This window comes from Schistocerca gregaria, chromosome X (assembly GCF_023897955.1).
Source record: "Schistocerca gregaria isolate iqSchGreg1 chromosome X, iqSchGreg1.2, whole genome shotgun sequence".
Lineage (NCBI taxonomy): Eukaryota > Metazoa > Arthropoda > Insecta > Orthoptera > Acrididae > Schistocerca > Schistocerca gregaria.
The window spans coordinates 478,954,875-478,981,717 of record NC_064931.1 but is presented as its reverse complement, the minus strand read 5'-3'; the positions used below and the strand labels follow the sequence as shown (position 1 = coordinate 478,981,717).

The following is a 26,843-nucleotide window of genomic DNA, read 5'->3' as shown; positions in this document are numbered from 1 at the left end:
TACCAACCGATCCCTTCTTCTCGTCAAGTTGTGCCACAAACTTCTCTTCTCACCAATCCTTCTAAATACACTCCTGGAAATGGAAAAAAGAACACATTGACACCGGTGTGTCAGACCCACCATACTTGCTCCGGACACTGCGAGAAGGCTGTACAAGCAATGATCACACGCACGGCACAGCGGACTCACCAGGAAGCGCGGTGTTGGCCGTCGAATGGCGCTAGCTGCGCAGCATTTGTGCACCGCCGCCGTCAGTGTCAGCCAGTTTGCCGTGGCATACGGAGCTCCATCGCAGTCTTTAACACTGGTAGCATGCCGCGACAGCGTGGACGTGAACCGTATGTGCAGTTGACGGACTTTGAGCGAGGGCGTATAATGGGCATGCGGGAGGCCGGGTGGACGTACCGCCGAATTGCTCAACACGTGGGGCGTGAGGTCTCCACAGTACATCGATGTTGTCGCCAGTGGTCGGCGGAAGGTGCACGTGCCCGTCGACCTGGGACCGGACCACAGCGACGCACGGATGCACGCCAAGACCGTAGGATCCTACGGAGTGCCGTAGGGGACCGCACCGCCACTTCCCAGCAAATTATGGACACTGTTGCTCCTGGGGTATCGGCGAGGACCATTCGCAACCGTCTCCATGAAGCTGGGCTACGGTCCCGCACACCGTTAGGCCGTCTTCCGCTCACGTCCCAACATCGTGCAGCCCGCCTCCAGTGGTGTCGCGACAGGCGTGAATGGAGGGACGAATGGAGACGCGTCATCTTCAGCGATGAGAGTCACTTCTGCCTTGGTGCCAATGATGGTCGTATGCGTGTTTGGCGCCGTGCAGGTGAGCGCCACAATCAGGACTGCATACGACCGAGGCACACAGGGCCAACACCCGGCATCATGGTGTGGGGAGCGATCTCCTACACTGACCGTACACCTCTGGTGATCGTCGAGGGGACACTGAATAGTGCACGGTACATCCAAACCGTCATCGAACCCATGGTTCTACCATTTCTAGATCAGCAAGGGAACTTGCTGTTCCAACAGGACAATGCACGTCCGCATGTATCCCGTGCCACCCAACGTGCTCTAGAAGGTGTAAGTCAACTACCCTGGCCAGCAACATCTCCGGATCTGTCCCCCATTGAGCATGTTTGGGACTGGATGAAGCGTCGTCTCACGCGGTCTGCACGTCCAGCACGAACGCTGGTCCAACTGAGGCGCCAGGTGGAAATGGCATGGCAAGCCGTTCCACAGGACTACATCCAGCATCTCTACGATCGTCTCCATGGGAGAATAGCAGCCTGCATTGCTGCGAAAGGTGGATATACACTGTACGAGTGCCGACATTGTGCATGCTCTGTTGCCTGTGTCTATGTGCCTGTGGTTCTGTCAGTGTGATTATGTGATGTATCTGACCCCAGGAATGTGTCAATAAAGTTTCCCCTTCCTGGGACAATGAATTCACGGTGGTCTTATTTCAATTTGCAGGAGTGTAGTTTGTCATAATTCTGACTGTTTCTGTCAGGAGCCACAGAATTATCATATAGGCGAAGTTACTCAGTGGGTAACGGCCTTGCCGCATTGGATACACCGGTTCCCGTAAGATCACCGAAGTTAAGCACTGTCGGGCGTGGCCGGCACTTGGATGAGTGACCATCCGGGCCGCAATGCACTGTTGCCATCTTTCGGGGTGCGCTCAGCCTCGTGATGCCAATTGAGGAGCTACTCGACCGAATAGTAGCAGCTCTGGTCAAAGAAAACCATCATAACGACCAGGAGAGTGGTGTGCTGACCACATGCCCCTCCTATCCACATCCTCAGCTGAGGATGACACGGCGGTTGGATGGTCCAGATGGGCCACTTGTCGTTGAAGACGGAGTGCATGGCATGGCATGAAGTTACTCAGTAACGAAATCTTTTTATTGGCATTAGCTTTGACACACAACTCTCACCAAGGTCTGTATCAGTGCTCCAGTAATCTCTGTAGCTAGTGTGTTTAGTGATTCCCATGTAAAGATTTAGTCATCAAAATGTTTATTTCATGTTTGTTGATGGGGATGAAAGATTTGCCTGTCTATATTGCATACAAACTGGTCAAAAACACTACATGGTTTATAAGTGTTTCATCAAAATAAGTGAACTGGCATTAAGTTCAGTTTGTTCTTTATTCCTGCAATGACAACACCTTGTCCAATAAATGTCACTTGGTCAACACTTGTTCCCTGGCTGCAGTTTACTGTGACGGTTGATGAAACAGCAAGCTGCACCAAATTGTTTTCACTTGTCTCATCTTTTCACTGTTATCCTCATAATCACTACTGCTCACCTCACGACTCTAAACAACACTAGAACCTACTCAATCTGTAGTGAATCAAGGATCTTTGTCATCACTGTCATCACTTTCATCACTATCAGCACTGTTGCCACTAGAAGAAATGTCATCAAATGGTATTTGGTCACATTCTTCTTTGGTGGGACATACTAGATGGAGAAAAAATACACTGGATGGAGAAGGACCACACAAAAATCCATCTGTGAAGTATAGAAAATTCTGTTTAAATAGTAGATAATATTAATTGTAGATTTATGGTGTGTCAACACACAAATATGAACAATTACTTACCAAAACTAGCCATATAAAGATGACCTGCAGAGGGAAATGCACATCGCTTCCATGAACAACACCAATAATAGATGAAATATCAGCTTGTCATAAATATGTGGCAAAAGTACTGCTGTGTGATTCTCCCGCTATCTAGTGAAACTTTATTCAACAATTAGTTGATTACATAGCTGAGAGAACTACTGCTCCTGAGCAATAAACTGAGAAAAACATGTGGTTATCCACAGTGATAACTGCCCTTTCAAAGTGTCTACATATGTGGTAGATTACAATGACATCCACTCTGCAAAAAGTGGGAGTAACTGGTGGCAACATGAAAGGCATACAGCCACCTCTTAAATTAACCATGCCAAATCTGTTAATAACCATACCGACCATGCACTGATGCAGGATTAAGAAGAAATGGTATCCGGAAAGCCCTAAATACCCTTTTAATTCTTTTGCGGATTTCAGAATTGAAAAGTTCTTCACCTTTTCCACAGGGGTGGTAGGAAACATGGCGCCGATAGGACAGCGTAATAGTGCAGCTCTTTCAAACAAGCAAACGTTTAGTACTGCAGTGTGCAAGGAATGTAAAAACGTGTTGTAAAAGGAATTCTGTGCGTAAGTTGTCGCTTCTGACTACATGAAAAGTGTGCAAAAGTGAACCTAAAATTTGTAAATGATGATTTATTTGTGGTGCTGCCAGTATTGTTCACGGACCTGTTCAAGTGCAGAAAAACTGATCTCCACAGTGAAGTGACTGCAAAAGAAAGTGTTATTAAAGTGTTGCAGAAAGAAATTGAATTTCTCAAGGTTGCCTTTTTAGCGTTACAAAACTAAAACGGTGAACTTAAGCGCCAAAAAGACTGACTGCGGGGACTACATCGCCAGAAACAATAAAAATCTGCGGATGCGGAGTGAAACGAATCTTGTTTCAAAAAACAGTAATGAGGCGTCCTGTGAAGCAATAAAACGACAATCAGAAGTATTGATGCCTAGAAATGAATATGTGGATCTTATTCATGAAGATAACTGCGACCTAAACAAATCCCGAAGAATGATCGATGCCAAAAAGGATGTACGCCATTTGCGGAGGGATACTCCCTGCTAGACGAGCGTTTCACGTCACGTGAACGAAAACACAGTGCAGACTCAGTAGGCATAAATACTATATATAAATGGACAAATGGAAAGTTTGAGAACAAAAGATGTCATAGTATTAGAAGTGTAACTGAAAACGAATTTCTCATAATTGGCGATTTCATGTTGTTAAATGAAGTGGTGCCAACCTGTGAATTTGAAGTCCGCCCAGGAATTAGGTCCCATCAGGTCAATAACTATTTCAAAAGTATTACAAATTCAAGAGAAAACATCGTAAAAGAAGCGAACAAAAATTACACAGACGTTTTCACCCATGCTGGTACAAATTCCCTCCGAGGATACAGCGAAAAGGAAATTACTAACGAATTAAAAAATATAATCCGATCAGCTAGAAAAATTTACCCTACTTCCAGGATAGCGATCAGCGGAATCATGAACAGGAGGTCAGTGAGTGACAGTTATATCAATCGAATCATTTGCAGAATTAATGAGTGTTGTGACAGACGAGGTGCTATATTTATAAAATCAAACCAGTTTTTGGGCAAGGAATATCTGGCCAGGGATGGACTGCATCTAAACAGACTAGGACAGATGACCTTCAGCAAAATGTTTATGGATGTTTGTAAAATCATTAAAACTAAGGGAAACTAATATTTACTGGAGGGGATGTAAAAGAAAAATGCCTGTTAGCTGAAAAGAAATCTGCTAAAGAGTGTCTACGAAAATGTACGCTTAATACCATTAAAACAAGCAAATGTTCTTATTTGGTGTACTGGAATATAAATAGCTTAAGTTATAAATCCTCCAGCAGCCTAATCTACAAACTTGATGAGTTACAAATTCTTCTCTCAGAATGTAAAACCATAAAAATTATTTGTTTACATGAACACTGGCTTAGCTCTAATACAATAAATATTTTAAATAAAATTGAAAACTTCAACGTTGCAAGCAGCTATTTCTCGGGAGAAAAAATCTAAGGTTCTGCGTACTGCTGGACTCTTCTATAAGTTATGAAGTGAAAACAGATTTTAATTGTTTAAATGAAGATTGCATATTCGAAAGTTGGTCTGTAGAGTTTAAAGAATTGATCATTTCAATTTACAGAATTCCAGAAACAGTTGTCACGCCATTCCTCTCTAAATTCCAGTGCTTGCTACATAAATTAAAGAAAGAAAAGGAGAAAAAAATTGTAATAGCAGCAGATTTTAGTATAAACACTGCAAATGAAAAAAAGAATCAACAACATTTGTTGATTCAATTACAAAAGTCTGGTTTTAATAAATTTTTCGGAGTTCACCAGAGAAAATATCCACTCGGCAACATTCATTGACAACATTGTAACAAATTACTACTTTGATAATGTACATAAATTCTGTCTAGACTTAGGGCTTTCTGATCACTCAGCTTTATTTCTCTCACTGACAAACATAATATAAGAAAAACATATATCAAAAGAAGTTTCAGTAAAACAAATATTGAAATGCAGAATGAGATTTTTACTCTGTAGCGGAGTGTGCACTGATATGAAACTTCCTGGCAGATTAAAACTGTGTGCCGGACCGAGACTCGAACTTGGGGCCTTTGCCTTTCGCGGGCAAGTGCTCTACCAACTGAGCTACCCAAGCACGACTCACGCCCCATCCTCACAGCTTTACTTCTACCAGTACCTCGTCTACTACTTTCCAAACTTTACAGAAGCTCTCCTGCGAACCTTGCAGAACTAGCACTCCTGAAAGAAAGGATATTGTGGAGATGTGCCTTAGCCACAGCCTAGGAGATGTTTCCAGAATGAGATTTTCACTCTTCAGTGGAGTGTGCGCTGATATGAAACTTCCTGGCAGATTAAAACTGTGTGCCGGACTGAGACTTGAACTCAGGAAAGTAGGAGACGATATACTGGCAGAAGTAAAGCTGTGAGGACGGGGCGTGAGTTGTGCTTGGAGAGCTCACTTGGTAGAGCACTTGCCCGCGAAAGGCAAAGGTCCCAGGTTCGAGTCTCGGTCCGGCACAAACTTTTAATCTGCCAGGAAGTTTCATATCAGTGCACACTCCGATGCAGAGTGAAAATCCCATTCTGGAAACATCCCCTAGGCTGTGGGCTAAGCCATGTCTCTGCAATATCCTTTCTTTCAGGAATCCTTTCTGAAAGGTTCGCAGGAGAGCGTCTGTAAAGTTTGGAAAGTAGGAGATGAGGTACTGGCAGAAGTAAAGCTGTGAGGACTGGGCGTAAGTTGTGCTTGGGTAGCTCAGTTGGTAGAGCACTTGCCCGCGAAAGGCAAAGGTCCCAGGTACGAGTCTCGGTCCGGCACTCAGTTTTAATCTGCCAGGAAGTTTCAAATAATGAGATATTCTGTGAGAAACTAAGTATAGTTTAGTACATTCTTAAACAGTTTTCTTGAGGTATTAAATGAGACTTTCTCACCAAGATCATATAGCAACGAAACATTAAGTAAGGTAAGATGTATCACACCAGGAATAAAAATAACGAGTGAGAGGAAAAGGAAGCTACACTATCAACTGAAGTACAACAAAGATCCTGATTTTGTGAAATATGTTAGAAACTATAAAACTATTTTTAAAATAGTTGTGAGAGCTGCAAAACAAATGGCAAATAACAAATTCATTCTAGGGCAGAAAAATAAAACAAGAGCAGTATTGATCTGTAGTTAAGTCTGAATTAGTTGTCTGAAATCATAAACAAGACATTTTAGAAATCAAACTTGAGGAAAAATTGGTTGTAACTCCAGCTCAAAATCTGAATGTTTCAATGAATGCTTCATAAATGTAGCAAAATCTGATTTAGACATAGCAAATTATGAGCAGAAAGTAAATGGTTTTGGGTTAAAAGGCAATACTAGTGCATGTCTCAAAAACTTCAACACAGTCTCAGCAAAATTTGTTGAAAATGTCATACTCTTCTTAAAAGACAAAAACTCTGCTGGCTGGGATAGGATACACACCAAAATAATTTTAAAAAGTTTACAACGTAACAACTCATCCTCTCTCTCTCACTCTCATTATAAACAAATCCTTTGAAGGAGGTTACTTCCCTGATCTCTTGAAATAAATAGAAGTAAAACCATTGTTTGAAAAAGGTTCAAAAGATGATAAGCAAAATTATCGCCCCATCTCTATACTCCCTGTCATGTCAAAAATATTTAAAAAATTGCTGCTTTACAGATACAAAGCTTCATCACACAGAATGATATCATTTCACATAACCAATTTGGCTTCCAACTAGGCAAAATAACTTTAGATGCGATAAATGAGTTTATCAAAAAAAGTTACTTCATCACTAGATAGGAAAGCTAAGGTCGCAGGAATATTCTGTAAACCATGCCCTGATGCTTTTCAAACTGAACAGGTATGGAATAAGGGATGTTGCTTTGAAATGGTTTGAATCATATGTCTTGGAGAGGAAACAAAGGGCAGTAAACACATCAAATGGAGCAGATCAATGGAAAACTGTGTCACAAGGTGTTTCTAAAGTCCCAGTCCTTGGACCCATTTTATCCCTGTTCTCTGTAAATGACTTGCCTCTCAGTATGAATACTTATTTATCTTTGTTTGCAGATGATACTTCTGACCTAACTGAAAATGAAAATTCTGACAATATATCACAGTGTGTCATGAATACGTTAAGTAACCTGGAAACATGGTTCAGTCAATGGCTTAAGGCTAAACGTTTCAAAAACCCACATGATGAATTTTAAAACTAAACACTCAAAAAACTGAAGAAATCTGTGTCACCCACAACAATAAAAAAATGGAAGATCTTGACTCAGTCAGGTTCCTGGGAATAATCTTAGACAGAACTTCGTGTTGGAATTCTCATATAGAATATCTAGCAAATTAATTAAACAGCCTCGCATTTGCAATGGAAATTTTAGCCTGTGCTACTGATATGGCAACCAGGAAAATAGCATATTATAGCTACTTTGAATTGGTTATTCAATATGGAATAATTTTTTGGAGAAACTCGGGAAATGTACCACGAATTTTGAAGTTGCAAAAAGGAATCATTCACAACATGTGCTCTGCACAGTCGAGTGCATCATGTCGACCATTATTTAAAGACCTAAAAATATTAATTGCCCCCTCTTTATATATCTTTGAGGTGGTTCTTTTCCTACACAGCAGAGCCCATCTATTAAAAAAATAATTTTGAATACTCATATGACACAAGAAGACATAAAGAGAACGTTATGCTCACCTCTTGTCGCTTAAAATTGCGTGCTCAGACTCCTCAGTATATAGCCCTGAAAATTCACAAGACAATAAAAGAGTGTGACAATGAATATGAAGATAAATATTTTAAAAAGCAAGTTACATGATTTCTTAATTGAATGGTGCTACTACTCTGTTTAAGATTTCATGAAGGACAAAGTGATACTTTGAGCTGGAACCCTAAAATGGAATAAAAATTTATGATAGTTATAGCAGATGTAAATACTGTAAATCTGACAAATTGCAAGTAAGTAAACGCTCCAGAAAGTATTATTGTAAGTGTGACAAAATTTTAAATAAGCAAATTGTGACATTGACATTTCTCCTGTACGTCAGACATATGTTCTGAAATTGTGTATGTTATGATATGAATAAAACACATTTCACATTTACACTTGAGTGGCTCTGCACCTTTATCTGTTATTTTGTGCCTTAAAAATATTACCTCCTTTCTCATGAATTCACAGTTACCTGGTTGTAACTTTGATTATAAGTCCATAATCTATCAAAGATTTCCTGGAGCAAATTATATCATCCAAATATGCTAAACACATGCTCCATTGGAGTCCTCCCAAAGCAACATTTATTAATCTCTGAAATGTACTTGGTGCATTCTTTAATCCCATTGTCATTTTTTTAGTAATAGTGTTGATAATTTGCACTAAATGCTCTCTTTTCTCAATCTGCTGGTTCCATTAAAATCTGATACTGTCCACTGGCCAAATCTAGGAGAAAGATACTTGGCTTTCTGTAATTGGTCCAAGGTCTCTCTTATGTTGGCTATGGGAAAGGCTTCCACTATTCAATTTTCGTTCATCTTTCTATAGTGTGTTATGAATCCATATATACTATTTCACTGGTGTCTTGTTTCTTTTCTGCACTAGTATCAGCGGTGCATTCCATAGACTCTGACATTCAACAAATACAGGGTGTCACACCTAACATTAAACTGGAAACACCTCCCAAACCACAACAAACACTGAATAACCAATTCCGCAGATCGAAAGTGAGGAGAGGAGCTGGTGGAACTGGTGAATACAAACCATTGAGAAATGCATGGAAGTATGATTTTTAATACATAGTTATGTTTTTTTAAATGAAAACCTGTAATTACTTTTGCCGCAGCTGAAAAAAGAAACAAATACTTAATCAATGCCGTGTTTTACGTTGTAAAATTTTAAGTACATCCGGAGTAATTTGCAATGTAAAGTTGGCGCTCGAAACCTCAGATGTTCAGTTGCATGTTGTAACAAACACGATCTGTAGGGGTACGTTTATGAAGACTATACAGTGTTTACTAGTTTGGCTGTCTCAGTGTCTGCATGTAGTGCTTGATAAATTAGTCCATAGTACACCATGTTACCAGATATCTGTGATGGTGTACTGTACACATGTAAGAACAGAAGTATGCACAGTAGGAATGTGAGAAGGTCGCAAGTACAACAGTGTGTACAGTGTCGTGTGAAAATGGTTTATTCTAAAACTGAAAAGACAGAGATGATACTTTTCTATGGCAAGTGTAGACAAAATTCAGCCTGCACGTTGTATTCAGAAAGGTACCCGGACAGAGATCACCCAACGTGCCACAAATTTAAAAACGTCTACAAACAATTGTATGCAACAGGAATGGTCGTAACAAGCAAATGGTTCCGTAACAAACCCATCGCAGGAGAAGTATGTGCAGTTGGTGTGTTAACTGCTGTTTCCATGAACCCACATACGACTTCACGTGACATCGTTAGAGGCAGTTCAGCGAGTCAAAGTAGTATAATGTGCATACTTCGTCACAAATTTCACCTGTATCATGTGTCACTGCATCAGCAATTACGTGGAGATGACTTTAATAATAGAGTGAATATCTGTCAATGGGCATTAACAGAGAATGCATTGCAGTTCTATCTGTTTACCAATGAAGCAGGTTGCACAAACCAAAGTGCAGTTAATTTATGAAACATGCATTACTGGTCCATGAACAATCCTCACTGGCTTCAACAGATAGAGCGATAGCAACCGTGGAATGTAAATGTGTGGTGTGGAGCAATTGGCGACCATTTCATTGGTCCTCGCTTCATTGAAGGCACCCAAACAGCTGCAAAATACATAGTTTCTACAAAATGATCTGTGAATATTGCTAGAAAATGTCCCGCTGGAAATGCGTAGACGTATGTGGTATCAACATGATGGTGCTCCTGCACATTCTGCAATGAACACTAAGCTGACCCTTGACAGAATATTCAACGGGCATTTTATAGGACATGGGGGGGGGGGGGGGGGGGGGCACAAATTGGCCAGCCTGTTCTCTTGATCTTACACCTTCAGACTTCTTTCTGTGGGGTACGTTAAAGGAGAATGTGTACCATGTTGTGCCTACAGACCCAGAGGATATGAAACATCATTTTGAGACAGACTTTGGCAACATTACACCGGATGTACTGTGTTGTGTAAGACATTCATTATGCTGTAGATTGCAAATGTGTGCAGCAAATGAAGGGTGCCACTTTGAAAATTTATTGGCTTAAAATGTCAGGACACTCTTCTACATTCTGTAATTGAAAACAAAGACCAAACTTGTAAGTTTAACTACATTCTTATGCTAATGTACATTTTCATATAACAAATCACTGCTGTACAGTATTCTTTAGAGGAAAAAACTAATAAAAATGTTAACATGTGGATGCAACATGCTGTTCATGTCTCTTCAGTACCTACATTAAATCACTGTTCTTTTTGTATTGCTAATTAATTCAGTTCTCGCAGATATGTGCTGAAAATCATACTTCCGTGCATTTGTCAGTAGTTGGTATTAACCAGTTACATCAGCCCCTCTCCTCACATTCGGTCTGCGGAATTGGTTGTTCAGTGTTTTTTGTGGTTTGAGAGGTGTTTCCAGTGGTAATGTTAGGTGACTCACCCTGTAGATCCCCATTAAATGTTTTCTCAATTTTCTCCCATAATTCAACCTTTTGTGTCTCTGGTATTCTATACAGACATATATTCAAAAACTTTCCTTCATATTATGGCACAATTGGGAGTGCATGCCTTACTATTTCTGCAGTTGACATATGTCACCTTTTGGATAAAATACATCATAGTATTCACTACAACAGTTTTCCCCCATCTGTGTTACTCTTCTTTATTAAAATCATGTAGTTTCCATACTTTCCCATACCATTACTTCCTTCCTGTATGGCTTGTATTGGTATTACTTTCTCTGTTGGTTCTTTTAATACTTATGATGTGTTCAGATCACACTCAGCATCACTTGTATTTAATACGCCAAGAATACATTTCCCTAGCTTTACTTGTACCAAAAATTCAGTGACATACACACCTGACATTACTTTCTCTTTGGGAATAATCACTTCTGTTTCAGTTTTGTGATTATACCACGTTTCTACACAATTCCTTAACTTTTTTTTGTTTCCCAGGACTTATTTTCATGTAAAAATAGAAGTAACACTCTTAAAAATGCCAAGATTGCTTTAGTAGAGCATTTATTAAGATTACCAGTTTCAGCAAAACTATGTTGCCATCATTGGGTCTGTAAAGCATAGACCAGGTAGGCACAAAAACTGGGTGTGAGATATCTACATAACGTTTTTACATAACCTGTATCCATGATGTACCTTATGCACTACACTTCAAAGCATCTCATCCATGAGTACAATGGTTTGTGGCACACAACAAATACACACTCAAAGAACATGCATGGCACAGGATATCTGCGTATCTTAGGTGGAACAATCATTATATAAAAATCATACCCAATGCACAGAATATACATGCTCATGTTTGCTTAAAAGCTGCATACAGACTGAGATTGGGTAGTAAACATGGTATATGTTACAGTCGGCCACCAGGTGGCACCAAAGTGATAACAAACTGAAATACTGGATTTTGTATAAAGCCTAGGCACAAATACAAATCTGTATACATGTTTACATTAAAATTATATGGAGAATCATCCAAATAGCATATTATTTTATTTTTTATGTTTAAAAAGAAACTTCTTAAAAAGTGTTTTTATTATAAAATATTTAACTTTATAATTCTTTGTTAACCACAAGGGAACATACTGTATATCCATAGTTATGAATCAGTGTGCCTTAAAGAAGCAAGACATTCAGCACATTAAAACTTACTTCATCGATGAACAAGTTGTCAAAGCACCATCTCAGATGTAGAGAACAAGATACAGTATAGGTAGTTCATGTTAAGACTTTTGAAAATAATTTTATATTATATTTATAAAAAGGAAATATAAAAATATTTTAAAATTTTAATATTAATCTCCTTGTACAAAAAAGCCATATTATACAATACCAACATTACAGTAAAAGTCTAAATGCAATGAAAGCTATTGCTCAGTGTCTGGGTGATTTTAATTGAACTATAGACACTGAAAAGGACACAGATTGATGTCTAAGTTACATACGAAACTAATGTTGTCATTAGTTTACGAAATGGGGACCTACAACAATTACACATACCTCACAATATGGAGCTCATACCTTATAGCTTAAAGTTTAGGTACTAGATTGGTGCACAATGTCTAGGTATAACAAAAGGAGACATGATGATGATGATGATAAACCAGGTATCAGTACTAAAACACAGTGTGCACTAAGGTATAGGTTCAACATTATACATAGTAGGGTTTTAAGTTACCAATTACTTCAGGATCAACACTCTTGGATTAAAAACAAGAGTATAATTTCATTATAGGCAGTATACATTAAGTATGGAAACAAACTTATTGAGAATTAACTGCTATATTCATCACCACTATAAAGACCATTTATATTGTATACCACATGCAGTTCAGTATGAACTCCAGGTACCATCGAAAACTGTCGCTTGATGTCTTGGTGTATTCCATAGGACATGTAGAATCAATCAGGCAAAACCAGTTCCAAATAAAACTATAAAACACTTATCAATGTTCAGTCAAGTTGGTACTATAATACAATCATTACTTAACCTTATGTAACATGATATTAAAGTTATAACCATAAAAATTGATGTCTTAGACAAAACTGTGCTCGATGTCTAGGTGCAGCACACACCATACCATGAAAAAGTGGATAAAAAGAAACCACCATTACTTGGAATATGATGTACGGTGCATGCTAAACATATGTTTCATCCTGTTATTTCAAGGTTCAAGCACATCATAAAAAGAAAAAGACAATAAGGTTTTGTATATACAAAAAGAGAAAAAGCAATATTCCTTTTTAAGAAAACCATTGTATACCATTAGATCTGGTTAGAGATTATTTTATCACATAATTTTTAAATAAGTTGGGAGCACTAAAAGTGGAACATGTTATCCTCACATAACGTGTACAATAGACTATTGCAGATCCAAAACCTGAATGCCACAAGACGAGGAAACCCTTTTTATCATGGGACAGAAGCACAGAGAATGCAATTCTTACTATAATATGCAAATCATGGTATTATAGATCCATATTAGAAAATTTATCTTAAATAAAATAAAAAGTATACAAAAATATAAATAAAAATGCCATTAGGAATGGTGCTTGAAGTCTAAGTGGCATCATAAGTGTCTTGTATGACATCAAAAGGTGCACTAATTAAATTCCATATGAGTTTTTCAGAACTATAAAATTTTGATGCTATGTTATGTAAGGTAACATAATGATTCCATTATAGTACCAACTTGACTTTACACTAAGAAGTGTTTGATGATTTTATTTGGGACTGGTTTTGCCTTGTTGGTTTCTACATGCCCACTGGAATATACACATCAAAAAAAAGTTTTGTATCACTCCGGTTCCCAGAATTGCTGACAATAGATGTTGACTGTGGATATTGTATTACAGACACAATCCCTTTGACTGTTCATAGATGTAACTAAACTCACCCAAAGATGTAAACAACCATGCATGAGCAGTGCTGGTTAGGTGGAGGGGGTCCAACAGCCGATCACTTCCAGTCATTCCACCAAGGAGAAGATACATGGCTCATGTTGTCTGTAGTTCAACCATGCCTAGGCAGTCAATACCACAGTTTAATCATGTCCACAATGTTACTTTGCGCAAGGAAGGGCTCTCAACAAGGGAAGTGTCCAGGCATCTCGGAGTGAACCAAAGTGATGTTGTTCAGAAATGGAGGAGATATAGAGAGAGACAGGAACTGTTAATTACATACCTTGCTCAGGCTGCCCAAGGGTACTACTGCAGTGGATGACCACTACCTATGGATTATGGCTCAGAGGAACCATGACAGAACACACCATGTTGAATAATGCTTTTTGTGCAGCCACAATACGTCTTGTTATGACTCAAACTGCACACAATAAGCTGCATGATGCACAACTTCACTGCCTATGTCCATGGCGAGGTCCATCTTTGCAACCACAACACCATTCAGCGTGGTACAGATGGACCACTCAGGGTTGGCATCACGTTCTCTTCACCGATGAGTGCCGCATATGCCTTCAACCAGACAATCATCGGAGATGTGTTTGGAGGCAGTTTGGTCAGGCTGATCACCTTAGACACACTATCCGGGGAGAGTGCAGCTAGGTGGAGGTTCCGTGCTGTTTTGGGGTGACATTATGTGGGGCCAGTATATGCCTTGGTGGTCATGGAAGATGGCGTAACGGCTGTACGACATGTGAATGCCATCCTCCAGCCGATAGTGCAACCATATTGGCAGCATATTGGCGAGGCATTCGCCTTATGGATGACAATTCGCACCCCCATGATGCACATCTTGTGAATGACTCCCTTCAGGATAACTACATCACAGAACTAGAGTAGCCAGTATGTTCTCCAGACATGAACCCTATCGAACTTGCCTGGGATAGATTGAAAAGAGCTGTTTATGGATGGCGTACCCAACCAACCACTCTGAGGGATCTACGCAGAATTGCCATTGAGGAGAGGGACAATCTGGACCAACAGTGCCTTGATGAACTTGTGGATAGTATGTCACGGCGAATACAGGCGCACATCAATGCAAGAGGATGTGGTACTGGGTGTTAGAGGTACCTGTGTGTACAGCAACTGGGCCACCATCTCTAAAGGTCTCGCTGTATGGTGGTACAACATGCAATGTGTGGTTTTCATGAGCAATAAAAAGGGTAGAAATGATGTTTATGTTGAACTCTATTCCAATTTTCTTTACAGGTTCCGGAACACTTTGAACCGAGGTGAGCCAAAACTGTTTTTGATGTTTGTATCAAGACATCGCGTTACAGTTTCAGTTGCTACCTAAAGTTCATGCTATATTGTATGCGGTATACAATATAAATCAAGAGTAATCAAGATTTCAGATTGTGGGTCGTGCCCTGGCATGTGTGATTTAGCACTCAGCCTTGCTGCACATTTGCCCCACTGCCATGCTACACTGTCTTGAGTGCTTGGAGCAGGGAGAGAGGGCAAGTGTGAACACAGCAGAGTTGCACTGCTTATAATTTGGATTTATATTCCACATTTCTCAGCAAAAAAGGTCACAAACAAACCAAATCTTCACTACTATTTATTTTTGGCACCTTGAAGACATAATATATTTATCTGGTAAACTGTCGGCATATGGACAAACACAGACAGTTTCACTGGTTATCACGCTCAAGTTGCCAAGTTATCATGACTTGATTAGTTTCATAATCAAAAAAAGATCTATCACACAAATATGTGACTGAAATATTGTACCACTTTTGCAACCTAATTTTGCAGGCGTGGAAACACTACCTCAGAAAAGCAGTGTGGATGTTCTAGACTGTTTTAACATAATAGGATTTGTCATTAAAACAGGAATTACCTTGCAGGTCAGTCAGTCACATTTGCACATGTTTTCAACAGAAATGGCAAATGGTCTTGAAAACAGCCTTAAAGCAGATAAAACATTTTTGAAATTATTCTTGTAATTCTTTCAAGGTCACAATGAATTCTTCAAATCTCATGTCTTCTTTAACGGCAGTAAGGTTAGGGAACTGGAATATGTTTGTCAGAATGTGTCCTTTTCTTGTCACCTTGAAAAGTCTTATTGTGGGCAATGTCGAGTCAAGTCCACACAAAATGCAGAATCTGCAATCCATTCTATCTGTTCTCAATTTTGTTCCTTTACCCTGTTTCTTCATGGGCCACATGGCTGCAAATTTAGCACAAAGTGATTCTTCATGTACAGGTCAATAAATCCCGTCACTCAATCATTGTACTTTTTTGTTCTTTCATTTTTAAGTAAATCTTTAAATTTTTTCTGTGTGATATATTATAATATATTTTCACAGAAAATTTGCAGTATCTATCAGTTATGCAGCTAAATAACATATTTTGAGAATTCTCATCCTTCTCGTCTATCATTTCCATTAGTTTTTAAAGACTTGTGATGATAGATTGCTTACTGCCTCTTTTTGTGCAAACTTTCACTGGGCCTGTGAACGTCCTTCATACAATGAACAAATAGTGAAGAGTAAACTGTTCTGAGGCCATAACATTGCTGAAAAGGAAGAGAGTTGAACTGATTGAAAAATGCCACATTGCAATATTAAATGAAATGTCACACTGTACCAAGGACTCAAGAGTCAAGTACAAGCACAGCCTAGACAGACAGAGCTGTGGTCTGCATGCCTCCCGCACACTCGGTTCACATGATGTTTGGCTCGCCATGACCAGTCCTAATATAAATGGTCTGTATACAGTGTTGGTGACTGTAGCAGTTCCTTCTCAGCATGTTCATTCCCATGCTTAACATACACTGTCTATAATGAATATAGATTCCTGTTTTCAATGCATCAGTGATGATATGGAAGTAATTGGGAGCTTGAAACTCTACCATTTATAATGCTGCAGTTTACTTCAGTGCACATTGTGTTTCAATACTGATATCTGGTTTACTATTACCACCATGCCTCCTTTCCCTGTACCCAAACATCATGCACCAATCTACTACCTAAAATTTTGAGCTGTAATGTACAAGCTCAATATTGTAAGGTATGTGTAATGGTTGTAGGATCCCTTTTTGTGAGCTAATGACAACATTATTTTCATATGTAACTAAGCAGAGCAATCTGTGTCCTTTTTAGTGTCTGTAGTTGGATTAAATTCACTTAGACAAGAAGCAGTAGCTTTCGTTCCATGCAACAATGGTCTATTCCACTTCTTTTAAAGACTGGAGAAAAAGCAAGTTCAAGCTATATGATTGTGGTTTTTCTTAGAATTTGAAACATCCAAGTCTGTTGCTTGTAGTATGCTATATGATGCTTTGTCTGTTTAACTACAATGGTACTTAAATGTTCATGGAGTAGTTAATGGTTATGCAAGACCTCAGTTACACTGAAGTTCCTTTGTACGTAGGGGAGGCCAAGAAATGTGTTTGAATGAAAGTTAGACATTTTACATGAAAAGAAACACTGTAGTATATTAACCCCTTTATATAAGTTTTATGAAGAGATTTTCACTAAAAAATTAACTAATGAAGATCACAGTGACAGGGGGAGTTACCTCAGACACATAGTGAAAATGTTAATTTTGTACATATAAACAACTCATGGCTTGCCCATTGCCCAATTAAAAAAAACTAATAAAAAGGGGTATACAATTTGTCTTTTATATCCATGAGTGTGTACAAACTCATATTTATCTGATTTGTCGTAAGTGGGATAGTTACCTTTAGTAACAGACTGATGAATGTGAACAGAGTAATAACAATGAAGGATCTTCATGTTCCACATCATTACGAAGTGTCGTATTCATGATCTGTGGAACAAGTACTGATCTAATTCAATCTAATCTAATTAGCCTACACATAATAAGGTAGATTAAAAAGATCATCATCATCCTCCATATCATCTGCCTGGGCTTCCTCAGTCCTATTATGAGAAATGACACAGTTATAAAATGGACAATAAACTGCAGATACATATTTCAAAATGTCACAAATGTCCCTAATTTTGTTTGTAACATTTTTGTGTGAAGTCAACATATTGTAGAGCTAGTGTGTGTTCCTCTCTTCACCTTAGTTCTTTTACAATATAATTTACATAACTACATGAATCTATCTCTGAATGGGAATACTTCACAATGTATTTCCAAGTGATTAGTTATTTCATTTAACAGATACCTAGGCTTCGTGTTTACAAAATCAAATCAGCCTGTTGCATCTCAGTAATGTTAAATCTTTTTTTTTTTTTTGCCTGTCCTAGTATTTTTAATAATTTGTGCCCACTCAGCAGGTGTACAAATATATTTTTGCTCCATCTTTTTCTTCTCAATTAGCCCAAAGTCCTATCACATGGCAGATAACTATGACCTGAAACTAGATATGTATGTTCTTTGCCTATTTTTTGTGAATAATATGTAACCAGAAGCACAAGAAATACATATGTTTGTTTTGTGCACAACAGTTATCAGAATACATAATTAATTGATCAATATCTTGTAGACATGCAGAGGAACACTTAACTAAACATGAAATTATTTTATCAGCATCAAATTCAACAATATTATCTGGCCCTCCATTTTCCATCATCTGTATACATCCAAAGCTGCCTTTTGTAAAAAAACTAAAAATTAAAAAAAAAACTCATTAAATTGCGTAAGTAAAGGTGGTTGTGCTTGCTGCAAATTTTATAATTTTTACAGAGCTATTGTTCTTTGGAACAAGCTATATCAGCTTTCAGGTTGATATATACTGCTTGTACCTTTAATTGGTGCAAATTTAACTCTGGCTGCATATTTAATTTTTTTTTTCCAGTATCATTCTCTACATCTGAAACTTTATATGCAGAGAATCACAAACTTTGCAAGCGTCAGTAGATGGGGTGGCAAATAAGAGACTGAATTTTTTGTTAAAATCTCCCTGTAGATACATGGTACTCACTAATAATGTCACAGGAATCATGTTCCTGTTTTATCCAACTAACAAAGTTTATACGTAACAGAATCATTTAGGCCTTTAGGCAAGTATTTTCTGTTTGGAGCAGAAACTCTACTATAGTAAGACTCATGTAGTGGGAAACTATTAATTTGATTACTACTAAATTATATTTGCAACTAAAGTATGTTTATGGTCACTAGTTTTATAGGGTCAGTTTGCATGATGTCCATAGCCATCAAATTTTGTTGTTCCTTCTCTCTGCTTCTTTTCTACTGCCCTAGAAAGTCGCGCAGTATTAATCCCAAACAAGGATAGGAATGCTATTTTACAAATCCTTTTGTCACAGTCTTGAACTAAAACGTGGTACTCATGTGTGTTCTGTCTCCTGCTTTCATTTCTGTTAGCACCATACCTTTCCTAAACACCTTTCACTCAGACACACCCATTAAGGAATGCATTTTGTGTGCTAAAATTAACAATATCCCAGAACTCTTGAACACTGCTTCACATTCTTCTTCTCTAAATCATTCATAACACTTATGTTCACAACCACGTGGCAGAACTTGTTTATGTTCCTTGTCTTGCTTGCCAGTGCTACCTGCATACTCTTCTCCTGTATTCCTTTTCTGTTTTTTAATGTTTCTTGCCCATGAATTTACATTTCTTGTTCTTTGTCTTGCAAAATTTCCTGGATTTTTCATGTTGATTTTGTAATTTTCAATTTTTCAGGAGTTATCATCATCTCTAACGTCAGCTATCTTTGTTGTTGTTGTTTGTTGTTTTTGTTACACGGGACTTGGTTCTCACTTTTCATTGACTTCGTGAGGTTGGAGCACTGTTGCACTCAGAGAACTGAAATATTTTTAGGGCAAAGATTAAAGGCTTTGTAGCAACATACATATTACGAATTGGACTAACCACTTGGTAGGAGGATAGTTCATCCAAATGGCAACAGATGGAGCTTAATTTTAATTTTCACATCAGAAAGGATTAAAGATCACAGTTGCACTGCCCCCTCAATTACACTGTCCTGGTAGCATTGTATAATGTGAGTTATTTGTGTAAGGAGATTAAGATTACAACTGTAAAATCTTTTTATGTTGCCTTTATATAGATATAATATAATGTTTGAAAGTTTTAATGTGAACTACCTATACCATCTCTCTTGTTCAATACACATGAGATGGCGCTTTTATGTCCTGTTCATTGATTTATTTATTTTGAACATACTGTACATCTTGCTTCTTCATAGATACTTAGACATTTTATTATGGTTAACAAGGAATTATAAAGATAAATATTTCATAATATAAAAAACTTTAAGAAATTGCTTTTTAAATATAAGAAATATTAAATTCTTTCTATACTCTAATTTGGATCATTCTGAGTATAATTTCGTTGTGAACATGTATGCAGATTTATATTTGTGCCTAGGCTTTATACAAAATGCTGTATTTCAGTTTGTGGTGCCACCTGGTGGCTGACTGGTGACATTGTGTATGCAGCTTTTAAGCGAGCATGAGCATGTATATTTGGTGCATTGCGTATGATTTTTATATGATTGTTTTACCTTTGACGTGCATGTATAATGTCATGTATGTTCTTTGAATGTCTATTTATTATGTGATAAAAATTATTGTACACCTGGACGAGATGCTTCGAAGTCTAGTGCATGAGGTACATTATGCATACATATTATGTTAAAACTGTTATGTAGATATCTCATACCTAGTTTTTGTCCTTATTTGGTCTATGGTCTGCAGGTCTGAAAAACAAGTAATCTGAACAAATGTTCTACCATACCAGTGTAGATTGCCCCCCCCCCCCCAACCTCTCTAGTGGAATAACGCGAAACATATATAGGGCGGGGCAAATAAAAGTGGCCAGGAGTAATACACCTAAGACATGAGGTGTCCTCACACGAAGCAATCAAACACTGACAGATCAGGCTACCAGGATGGTCAGCTACAGCCGCAACCAGAGCAACCTCTGCTAACATCTCTGTCAGGTGTGAAGATTGTCTAAATATGCTCTAAAGGTCAAATGGCTGTATGGGCAGTTGCTCCATCCTGTTGGGATGTGATTATATGCATACATTCACGTTGAATTGTATTCACCTGTGCAGACCACTTTTATTTGCCCCACCCTGTACAATCTTTCTCATGTCACTTTTTGGTGCCATGCTGTTTTGCCTTAAGGGTAATTCATTACATTTTGTCCCACGACTTGATTTGGTATAGATATCTTACTACCTTTTCCTTCACCATCCTGTGATGTACACCGATTTTATCCATATTTTGTGAAGGACTTACCCTCTTATTCACAGATCCTATTTCCGTTCATTTTCATTTTCTTTGCAGTGTGGCTCACAGACACTCTCAAAACATGGCTGCTTTCATTACAAATCACTTTTTTGGGTTGTCTAATAATTAGTTGGTTGTTACTCAGCCCACGTGTTTACTAAAAATTTTCAGTATTGCTCCACCTACCAGCAGTGGAATACTTTGACCTTGTGTTTACCTTTCCCTCTCACAATAATTAATCACAACCTTTTGCTTCCTCAGGAAGTTGCTTCCTACTGTACCATAATTAATATCTGATCCTCTCCCTATGAAATGGAGCTTGTGCTTCATTGGCACTTTCTCTGATATTAGTAGTTGCAGATTCAGGTTTCCCAGTGTGTGTACTGTACCTTGTGTCATGCCCTTTATTCTACAGATATCTACCCTGCTAATTACTACTTCTTTCATGAGACACTATTCTGTTATAATGCTTATATGGGTCTTGGTATCTATTAATAACCATAAGTCCCTTCCTAATTTGTAACAATATGCCATCATAATTTTGGTCTTTTCTTTGCACTCTATGACTAACTTTTGGCCATTTTGTTATTGTAACATCTGACTGCTTGATGTTCCGCACTCTTAGTTTCCCTTTTTACTTCTGGATACGATCCCAAATTTCTCATTGCACTTTGGTCTATTGTGCCCATATTGGATGCACGTGTGACACCTAGGTGTTTTACAATCCAGTACTTGATGCCCACACATTTTGGACTTTCCACAAATGATTATTCTTTTACATTGACCACTGGTGTGCCTTTGTTTATTGTAGTGATAAAAGTTCTGAGAGCACTTTACTTCTTCCTTCTTCATGGATTTTGCTACCTCTCATACCCTTGTAGTCCCCTTTGGCTTCCCACTGTTTCTAGCCATGCCACCCATCTGCTCACAGTTATAACGTATTCCTCCTATGTTACTCCAAATTTCTACTATCTGATGAAACACTCTCAGGAACTGGCCCTTTTCACTTGTGGGCAATAGCACACTTTCCTCTTGCAGTGCTACGTAAAATGTGTCATCTAAGCTAATGGTTCACCCTGGCTTCACGTAATTGTCTGAATCCTGTCACTTACTATGCTCTGTATGAATTAAGTCCATCCTAGTGTGCCTACCAGTTCTAATACACTTCGCAGTTGTGCCACCTCTGTCACTCTGGTGGCTGCCTCTTTGAATAATTTTTATAGTTTATCCATTTGATTAGCCTATGATGCTATTGCTTCCCCTACATGTCACATGGCCTGAAACACCCTACAGGCATAATAGTCCATGGTGCACTTACATGAATAATTTTCTTCCAAGACTGTGTCCGCTTGAAATCAGTTCTTAGCTCTCTCCAGGACAGTTAAGTTCGCCTTAGCTTCTCCTGTAATGTTAGACTTTGTGTATTGAAATAGTGGTGGTTTATCATCTGTTTGGACTACTTCAAACACCACATCCACATCCTCAATAAACTCCCTAAGTTTGGACTTAGCCATACTAAATGACTAAATGACTAATTTACTGGTAAAAGAACATCCTTTTCACTGATGCCTCTAACATCTGAACTTCTGGCTGAAGTCATGTTATGCTAATACAGTGTTACAGACAGAGTGCTAAAACTATTGCTGTTGTCACTTACCTGAACCATGTGTGTTTATGGTGCTATAGTTCTGATGGTTTCCCTTGTAGTTCCCTCTACAAGTATTTGTTCCTATGCTGGGCTTTTCTGCAACTTTTCCAGCCTAGACAAGTTCACCAAGTTTCTGCTGGGCTTTCAGGATGGTGTCTCCTTCTTTTTTCCTATTCCACAGGCTTGTTCATCCATCTTCTTCCTGTTCACAGTTTGAGGGAGTGATTCTGACAGTCTACCAACTTCTCCTCTGATATTCTGTCACCTGATCCCTGCCTCTACACACCACACCCCACAAACCTGACACCAGAAATTTTACATCACATCCCAGCATAGGTCTTGTCGCTAGCATTGGTCAAAGGTGTGGCCTGTGTGGCACCATCAGAACAATGTGAGCTGAGTTCAACTAAGCTACCCTCACCATAGTGAGGTAGAAAGTCTCCCAGACGATTTTGGAATGGAGTGGAGAAGTTTGCTTAATTGAAAGTGAATAAGGGTGGAAACACTTAAGGGGTCAAGTTAAGAACACTTTATTTGCCAATAGTTCAGCCTATCTGGAGAGGTGTCTTACAGTGGCTTTATATCTTTTCAAATCAATGAGTACACCCTACCACTGTTAGTGCTTCCCAGCAACTCCTGATTCCTCTCTTGTACCTTTCACTATTAGTGGTGAGCACCCTACTTGTAACTTGTTCCAACAATACACAATCAAATACTTTAACCACAACCAAGGACAAGTTAAAGACAGTGCTTGTTCTTTATATTCTACCACACAGAAAATATGAACTACTAATCATTGCTATTATTAGAGACAAATTCTATGGAGCTTGTCCTTTTCTAGTACTGTAATGATTCTGTGGAACTGTAATGAGTATTCTGTCACCTTCCAGACTACAAGAACTAATTTCCCCTTGTTCTGTATTCTGTGTTGTTGTTTAAGATACACACTTTATTGATGACCATTACCCTTCTCATCAAAGTTACTGTGCATTCTGTCAAAACTGAACTGGCCCTGAGAGAGCATCTGGAGGGATTTGTCCACAGCTTGTGGTCTAGTGACTAGCATTGCTGCCTCTGGATCATGGGGTCCTGAGTTCGACTCCCAGCCAGGTTGGGGATTTTCCCTGCCCTGGGACTGGGTGTTTGTGTTGTCCTCATCATTTCATCATCATCATTTGTGACAGTGGCTAGATTGGACTGTGTAAAAAATTGAGACTGTACAGATGCTGATGACTGTGCAGTTGAGCGCCCCACAAACCCATCATCATCATTGGAGAGATTTGTGCATTGGCTCACACAAATGCTGTCATTGTTGGAAGCAATAGCAGTGCGAGTGCCAACTAGCACAGTGATCACTATTTGAATGTTTACTAATCTCCATGCAGGCCTCTTATTTATCTTGAGATGACCACCTTAGTCCAACAACTCTGCCAACCTTTTTTCCAATTAGGCGATTTCAGTGCCTACCACTCCACATGGGGAGTTACCACTTCGTCTGGTAGGAGCTTTCCGATTGACAAGCTCCTTTTCAATGTTGATCTGTATCTTCTCAATGACTGTACTTGTGCACACATCAGCTACTGACCTTACGATCTCTTCCTCCAATCTCGTGGCTTCACTACAATGACCTTTGAGACAGTTACCACTTTCCAATGATCCTAGCACTTCCTCAACAACACCTGCCAGACCAGTTAGCATTCTGGGAACTTTGAAGAGCCAACTTCCAGTTGTATTCCTCTGTTCCTTTTGTCCCTCTCTTTCAGATTGCATCTACAAGGTTGTGGGAGACGTCGCTGACATAATCACCCTCGCCACTGAAACTGCTATCCCCTTTCTACGTGCCCCTTCCATCACCAGCTGGTGTCATGGTGGACCAAAGAGACCAACCTCCTCACATTTAAGAGATATTACATTAAGGCTCACTAATTCAACTCCTCTCTCAAAAACTCTCCGTCCGATCAGGCCTTGAAAGGCCCAATGCTACTGACCAGCCGTCATGTCATCCTCGGCCCACAGCCATCACAGGATGCGGATATGGAGGGCGTGTGCTCAGCACACCACTCTCCCAACTGTATGTCAGTTTACGAGATCAGAGCCGCTACTTCTCAATCAAGTAGCTCCTCAGTTTGCCTCACAAGGGCTGAGTGCACTCTGCTTGCCACTTGTCAACAGCACTAGGCAGACCAGATAGTCACCCATCCAAGTGCTAGCCCAGCCCGACAGTGCTTAACTTTGGTGATCTGACGGGAACTGGTGTTACCACTGTGGCACAGCCATTGGCTACTGATTCAACTCAGTAATAAGGAATGGTGGGAACACTATGTCTCCTCCTCGGGAACATATGCCTCTTCATCTCAGGTGCAGGCCAAGCTCTGTAGTCTTCTGGGCTGCCAAATATAAAAAACTGTTCTTAATCTCTTCCTTCAGGGTTTTCTTTGTACTGTTTCTGCTGTGCACCTTGCGACCAACATTATTACAGTGTCAATATCATCTTTTCCCTGGCTGCCTTTTGAATGCACAAATGACAAACTGATGACATCTTCCTACCTTTCACCCCTGCCGCGAATTATATAATGAACCTTCCACTGACTGGGAACTGCTTCAGGCTCCAGCCTCCTCACACGATACATTCCCGGGCCCTGATTCGATTCATAATCAGATGATCCAACCTCTAAATGTTATTCAAAGGCCCCATCTCCTTGGCTCAAAGGAATCTTGCCTTAACAATGGCAGTATAGTACCATTGTTCAAACCCTTAAGCCAAGCAGAAACACAATGTCCATTGACAGCCACCAAACAATAAACTTCACCTGTGAGCCTGCAAATTTCTTGAAGGGATGGTAACCTAATAATTATGCTGGAATGATGAATCTTGGGGCCTTTTGTCCCTCTATCAGTGTGGTTTCCGAAGCAGACATTCCACAACTGACCATCTGGTTAAGTTGGAAATGGCTTTCCAACAGGCTTTTCCTAAACACCAACACTTCACTGCAGTCATTTTTGATCTACATGGGGCATATGACACCACTAGGTGCCCTCAAATTTTACTTACCCTCCATGACTGTGGCTTTTGAGGCTCCCCGGTGACTTCTATTCACAATTTTTTTATCTCACCAGTTGCTTCAGGTTAGATCTGGTATGTCACTCGATTCCTCACAGATCCCCCCCTGTGGGTTCGGGGGTAAGAATAGGCCCACGGTATTCCTGCCTGTCGTAAGAGGCGACTAAAAGGAGTCTCAAACGTTTTGGCCTTGTGAGATGGTCCCCTAACGGGTTTGACCTCCATCCTTCTAAATTTTCCGAAGAGCGAGCCGATTGGGGAAGGGCGCCTTACAAGGAGCGATGTGTCCATCAAGCATTACCATCTCTAGCCAGGTTTGTCGTCATCGCTTAGCAGTCCCGCTCACCTACCATCTCTTGGGCGTGGATTTGTTCTTGGGTGCGGTTTCTTGCAGTCTGCTATGCTGTGTCGCTTTATGCGCCAATGACGATATTGGACTACATCACCTGAAATCCAGCACGGTAGCCAGTCCGTTGTGGTGGGGCCGCCATGTACCCTGTTGGTTGTAGCCCCCTGACTACACAGGGATCGCTCTGCTGATGCCAGCGCCGTTAACTCCCCACGTATGCCAAGGAGTAGATGCCTATCTCCTTGGGGCATTGGGACTCCCGGCAATGGCCATCCTGCCAGGTGGTCGTTGCTGAGGCTGGGTGGCGCCCGTGGGGAGGGCCCTTGGTCGGAGTAGGTGGCATCAGGGCGGATGACCCGCAATGAAGCGTGGTACATCATCTCTTGCTGGTGGCCAGCCGCCAGCAGTCTCTAAGCGTTCCAGGGCTCAATACAACGCAACTACATATGACCCCAAATCGTTCCCCTCCCTGGCTACACCATGGGAGGAACGAAAGACTAAGGATGCCAGCGAACCGTACTCGCCCCGCTACCTGGTGTGTACGAGAGCTGATGGTGAATCCTTTACATCCATGAAGCCTCAGTTCTTCGTCGAGCACTTAGAGGACAAGTTCGGGGAGGTGGAGGGCTTGTCCAAAATGCGCTCGGGCTCGGTTTTGATCAAATCGGCGTCCTCCGCCCAGTCCCGCCGGTTACTCGATTGTA

At 39.8% G+C, this 26,843-nt stretch overlaps 1 protein-coding gene and 1 pseudogene across 1 annotated transcript in view; one reads left to right on the top strand and one right to left on the bottom strand.

The window, feature by feature from the left end:
• The window catches only part of LOC126298909 (glycine dehydrogenase (decarboxylating), mitochondrial), a 304,299-nt gene that overhangs the window by 84,734 nt on the left and 192,722 nt on the right, over positions 1-26,843 (top strand). The gene's annotated exons all lie outside the window — the stretch shown is intronic.
• On the bottom strand, positions 24,893-25,010 carry LOC126299794 (5S ribosomal RNA; annotated as a pseudogene).